General features: G+C 48.2%; 1 protein-coding gene and 1 non-coding gene across 10 annotated transcripts in view; one reads left to right on the forward strand and one right to left on the reverse strand.

Moving 5' to 3' along the window:
- PPP6R3 (protein phosphatase 6 regulatory subunit 3) overlaps positions 1 to 5010 on the reverse strand; it is a 51191-nt gene extending 46181 nt beyond the window's left edge. For all 9 annotated transcript variants that reach the window (XM_042884612.1, XM_042884610.1, XM_042884614.1 and 6 more), the window contains exon 1: positions 4889 to 5010. The gene's annotated coding sequence lies outside the window, so the exon portion shown is untranslated. The remainder of the gene's footprint in view (positions 1 to 4888) is intronic.
- Positions 5011 to 5547: 537 nt separating this feature from the next.
- On the forward strand, positions 5548 to 5620 carry TRNAA-AGC. The gene has a single exon. It is a non-coding gene; the product is annotated as a tRNA-Ala (tRNA).
- Positions 5621 to 6000: the final 380 nt, after the last annotated feature.

Genomic DNA, 6000 nt, shown 5'->3' on the forward strand with positions numbered 1-6000 from the left:
AAGTCTGTCAAGGCAGCAACAAAAGGCTAAGCATTTTAAATAGAAGACAGATTAAAGAACTACCTCATCACTATGAAGGGAGCACCAAGACAGCCCTACACGTATGCTAAAGGTAAGATTACAAAGCATTTCATAAGAAAGAGAATTCTGCCTTTTTGTTGCTGTTTTCCACCAAGACCTTGCCTTGCCTTTTATCCGACTGTAAATTCCAGTTAGGAAGAGTTTGCTTCCACTACTTACACACACACACACACACACACACACACACACACACAAAAGCCAAAAGCAGTAAACCAAGCATCAAGACCTCTATTTTCAGTTTGTGTCACAGAAATGCTAACCGTGTAAGTACTCTGGTATAGGATGCAGAAATCCACCCCGAGCAGGCAGCAGCTGATACTCCTCTCACAGCACAAGTACCATCGAAATAACAGTGATCTGTGGCAAGCCAGACCCCAGGAACATCCACTGCTCCCCTGCTTTCTGCTCTCACACTGCTCAAACTGAAGGTGAGGGCAGCACCACTGTGCAGCAGGGATAAAAGCCCCTAGGATTCACTTGAGAGCTGCTAACAAGGTGAATGCTTTTAACACAGTATTTGCTATAGCCTGGAACACATTTAATAACTTTGTTACAAATAACCACTGGTTGGAAAGTTTCCATTCTCAATCACAACTGGGTTTTGTTATCAAGCTTCAGGGATTCAGGCGGCCCTTCCACAGAGCCTCACCAGGACCAGAGTCTCCATAAAAAGGCTTCAGAGTATCGTTTGGTGCAGCCAGTCTCCAGAAGACCAAGTGGACACAGAAAAGAGACCATGAGGCCACACAGTCCACCTCCCCACAGAAGTGTAGCAGTGTACATATGAACGCTTGGAATCACCTCATCCAAAATTAAATACGAAAGTTCTTAGGCGTTTCTCCAAGGAAACCAACCCGCAGGTCTCAGCATCAGGCAGTTTCTGCTTTCGTGTACATGTAGCTTTTTTGTTTTTAAATTAAAATCTGCTGCCCTTCATACCATAGTTCAATCTTAATCAAATCCTCCTTATCCATCTCATACATTCTCTCTTTACCCACTTTGCCAACATACCCCAAATAACTCCAGTCTTTCACTCAGTCCCTCGCTCCTGTGTAACAACAGATTCCCAGCATTGTCAAGAGGATATTTTCAGTCTGCTCAGTTACAGAGGCAGAGACAACATACACTGCCATATCACATACCACAGCTTCACAGTCCACACAGCTGCATATTGAAGTCCTTCAGGTATTCCCTCCTGCTGCAGGTACAGGTGGCACAGATCCTGTCACTGAGTGCTCCAGGCTTTTTAAGCCCCACAGGAGAGGAACTGATAGGTCCGCTTAACAGGATTAGGGAAGGACCACATGGGGCTACCTACTGTTGGACTAGATGATCTTACAGGTCTTTTCTAACCACAACAATTCTATGATCCTGGGGAAACAGCAAAAAGAAACAACAGCCGAGGGGGTTGATATGCTGCAGGAACTTTTTTCATCCCACACTCCATATATGCTTCTCAACACCAAAGGGAAGTTATGAAATAAACACAGCTCAGGACAAAATCTATGATTAAAAAAAATAATAATAATAATAATAATTTTTTTTTTTTAAATCAATAAGATTTTTTTCTTCCCAGTTTAGTGTGAAGAACTGTTACCAAAATGCTCCAGAAGGGCCACAAGCAAGCTGTTAGCAGCTTACACCCAGCGTCATCCCGATCGGATCCATTAAGCCCATCTAGATTCCTGAAAAACATCCCAAACCAGCTATAGAGCTGTATGTAATACCCAAGAGTAGAAAAACATTTTACTTCAGTTGCTTAGTAGCATATGGTTTCTACAACAGATGCCGGAACATTGACACATCACCAAAATGCTTACACACGATATGCAAAGCTTTCAGCATTCGTCCACTCTCGGCACTTTCTGGTTCATCCTCCAGACTTCCCTCCCACCCTAGAACATGAGAATTGAACTCAATCACTACGTTACTTTGAGTCCTTTGCTCTTCTCCTACTAGAAGAAATCAGTCGAGACAAGCAAGATATTATTTTTGATCTATCCCTATGTGTTTTATTACTGTAGGAACCTTTGCCAAAAATCATGGCTCCATGTCTTGCTCTAGAGAAATGCTATCAGATGTATTTTCCTGTGTGAAATCGGATGCAGTGCCTACTTTGAGAAACACACCATCCTCAACCTGCCATGTAATGCATAGAGAAACTTTGAGGGTCACAAATGAAAACTCCACTATGACAGCCAGAACTTGATGCCACACATTACGCTTGTGACATCCTATCTTACTGTGGAAATGGACCTCCTCTGCCCACAGAAGCTGTAGTTCCATCACAACTACCAATGAACCCACTTATCAGTGAGAAATGAACACACAAGTCTACTGCTACAAAGATACTGTGTTCAGTGCAGCAACACTGAAGCTAGAAGATGAAATATTTCAATACAGCAATACAAAGTGATCTGCTTAACTACCTGCAGAGCTAAATTAATACTACAAAGCCTTTCAAGCACTTGGACAAAAGAGGACATCATCGGTTGAGAGAAAGGGAACCCCACCAGAGAGCCCAAAGCGTCGCTCCCCTAAGGTCTCAGTCACATAAAGGTTGTTTGGAGCCAGCTGTGTAGCGCAGCACAGTATGTGCACTTCAAGCTTCAGCTGAGCAGAGAAGCAAAGCTGCTGAACCACAGCACTAGAGTTCACTCTCTAACCATATTAACGTTACACACAGAATTTTCTGCTATAGCACTGCGGAATTTCTATTCAAGTTACTTGAATTTCACCCTGAGATCATCAGCTGACCCACTCCGGTTGATATCCCATCTACAGCATTATCTCTGCTAGGGGCACGAAATAAGCGTTCAGAAGGAAACAGATTTCCTCACTTCACCAAATCAACAGAAGCTCAGCGAGCAGTTTGCAAGCAGTACTGTAAAGATGCACACAACCTATGTAATATACTTGATTCCATAATGGAACATTAGCAGCTTATATTTAAGAGAATCCAGAAACATAACAAGCACTGCAGTTTACGTATCAATCTAACTTGCTTGCAAAGAAGTGATAATGCAACACCCTGCTTAAAGAATTACTGAATTCCTAAACTGCAAATGTATGTGAAACAGTGATTTCCTCAATTATGCTGCAAACAGAACCCTCCAGCAGGTCTTCTGGCCAAAACAAGGTCTCCTTAGAAGATAAATTCCGTTACTAACTCAGAAGTGTGGGATCTGATACTGCATGTGCATTTCCCACAATAAGGAAATAAAACCTTATCTGTGTTAAAGCAATATCACAGATAGATGAAACTCATCATTTCAGCGCCTTTGCAGAAGTACTTAAGATTACAAACTGCTCAGAACTTAACATGCTGACTGCATACCCCATCTGCATGGGGTCTCATTAACAAGTTGTATATTGGAAACATAATTCTGTATTGTTCTTTTAGATTTGCACAATAAAGACTCCTGCAAGCTACAGTTAGTCCATGCCTCCCAATCGGAGCACAAAGAGGTAACACAGAACTGAGCAATCAGACTCTCACGTGAAAATGTGCCGTGCTGAAAACATGTTGCAGTTTATCAAACTTCAGTATTCCAGCTAGATCACTGAAATAAGGTATTTAAGCAGCTCACAAAGAACAAAAAGAAGGGTGCTGGGTATTTGTGCAGTTCACACACGCAGTATGTATGAACTGGAAGTTTTAAACCAGCCTAACATTCAGCATTTAAAAAAAAATCCACCCTCAGACTTATACAGCTAGGAGTGCCTTTACTTCCTTACCACTGAATGTCTATATAAAAAGTATCACAACCTGTGATACGACCTTTCATTTTTAAGCAGTCAACCACTCTCCAGGAAGATTTCCTAAGGCTTTTACATCACTCCTACGCTTTCTGTATTCCTCTGCTCAGAACTTCGGGATGCTCTGCATAGGCTGCTGCTTCTTATGTCACATTGGTGGAGAGAATCCCCTGACCTCAGCTCCACCTGCGCTTATGTCACAAGGCTGTAACACCAACTCCCCCTTACGCTTAGAGAAGTTTGTAACTATTAAAGCAAGACAAAAACAAGCAGCAGGTTCAGAGTTAGATTTTGCCAGGTGTATTTAGCAACAGGTAAACCAACACTGCCACAATCTCAGCAAAATTCTAACAAAAAAGAATAACAGTTAAAAAAAGAAAAAGAAAGGAAAAAAAACAAAAAAAAAAACAACAAAAAAAAAGCAGCACCCTCACAGGAATACAGTGGCAGTGATTTTAAAGAAGAAAAGTAGGAAAGTAAAAGCAAAACGAGCTGCCAGTAAGGTAACGCTGGCTTATCACCGAGACACAGTAGAGAAGTTTGGTAACCAGCAGCCACACAAGTGACTGCAGGCGGCGGGGAGCAGCACACGGATCCCCACAGCACTCAGCCTGCCCGGGGAGCACCGCACCGCACCGCGCGGCGCCGCGCCCCGCTCCGCCCCAGCCGGCGGCGCTCGGCGCCCAAAGGCGGCTCCAAGCCAGCACGGCCCCTCCACGGCGCCCAGCAGCTCCGATCCCCACCGAAGGGCCCGAGGCCGCGGCCCTGGGCCCTCCCCGCCGCGCCCATGCCGGCGGCACCCCACACCCGCGGCCCAGCGCGGCCCGGGCTCAGGGCTCCGCGCGCGAGGAGCTCGCCGACACGCGCCGGGCCCCGCGGCCCCACCAGACTCCGGGCTCCGGCCCCGCGCCACCCGAGGAGCGCCCCGAGCCACCGCACGGAGGGGGAAGGCGCCGGGCCCACACCGCCGCGGAAGGGCCCCGAGCGAGACGTCGGCCCTCCGGAGCTCCGCCGGAGGAAGGCCGCAGCGCCGCTGTACCCGACGTACCTCGGCAAGAGCGTCACCCCGCCACAGGCCCCGGGCTGCCTCCGCTCAGGCGGGAAAGCCACCGCTCGCCACCATCACCGACGCTCCAAGATGGCGGACATATCAGCGCCTGCGAGCCCTCCTCTCCCTCCGCCCCGCCTGCCAATCATACCGCCCCGGCACCGCCCCGCGCCTTTGCTATTGGGCGGTGCGCGCGGTTCGGCCTCTCATTGGCAGTTTCCTCGCTGTCAGTCACACAGTCGGAACGCTGCTATGGGCTTAAAAGGGGATGGGGGTGGGCGGTCGATTTCCTGCTAGCCAGTCGGCGCACGAGAAGGGCGCATTTCTCTTCCCACCTTCCCGACTTAGCAACAGGGGAACGTCACCGTGACAGGCGTTTCCATTGCCCAATCGGAAGAGCGAAGGCCTCTTAAAAAATAATAAACTCTTTCGGTCCAATCCGGAGCCGAGGCGCTCGGAGCCGGCAGGCGGCCTCGGCGGGAGGGGCCTCTGGTGGCGCTCTCACTTCAGCCTAGCCCCCCGCTCCTCGGCATTGGCCGGGGTGCGGAGCCACGCCCCCCGAGGCGCTGCACGGGCGCCAAACTGCCTGACAACAAGCGCGGGGAAGGGGGGCGGGGTGAGGCTGTGAGGGGACGCGCAGAGGATGGAGGTGGCGCACGGGGGAATTAGCTCAAATGGTAGAGCGCTCGCTTAGCATGCGAGAGGTAGCGGGATCGATGCCCGCATTCTCCAGCGGAGGAGCTGTTTTCTTTCCTCGAGTCTCTTCAGCCATGCCTTGAGTGTGTCTTTTAACCCCAATGTAAAACGCAGCGTGGAGATCGCGGTGTTCGTTGTGGGATCTAAGGCAAAAGCAGCAGCACTTCGTCTCCTCACGTTTTTTTCGTGCTCATTTGATACAAGGCAGTAAGCTCGGCATCAGTAAGCCGGACTCAAACCTTAGTGCAAGGCAGCCAGCCCTGCTCGTTTTGCTCCCAAAAGCAACGGTTATAGAACAAGGCCAGCTGAGCCGCAAACACCTCTGATTTAACTGTAACCCTAACAAAACCCTTTATCCTCCTCATAGGCTGAGAGAAAAAAAAAAAAAACCAACAAAAAAACTTTGAGGAATGTTA

The sequence above is a fragment of the Lagopus leucura genome, unplaced genomic scaffold, assembly GCF_019238085.1.
Source record: "Lagopus leucura isolate 7727_CA_CO unplaced genomic scaffold, USGS_WTPT01 Super-Scaffold_100044, whole genome shotgun sequence".
NCBI lineage: Eukaryota > Metazoa > Chordata > Aves > Galliformes > Phasianidae > Lagopus > Lagopus leucura.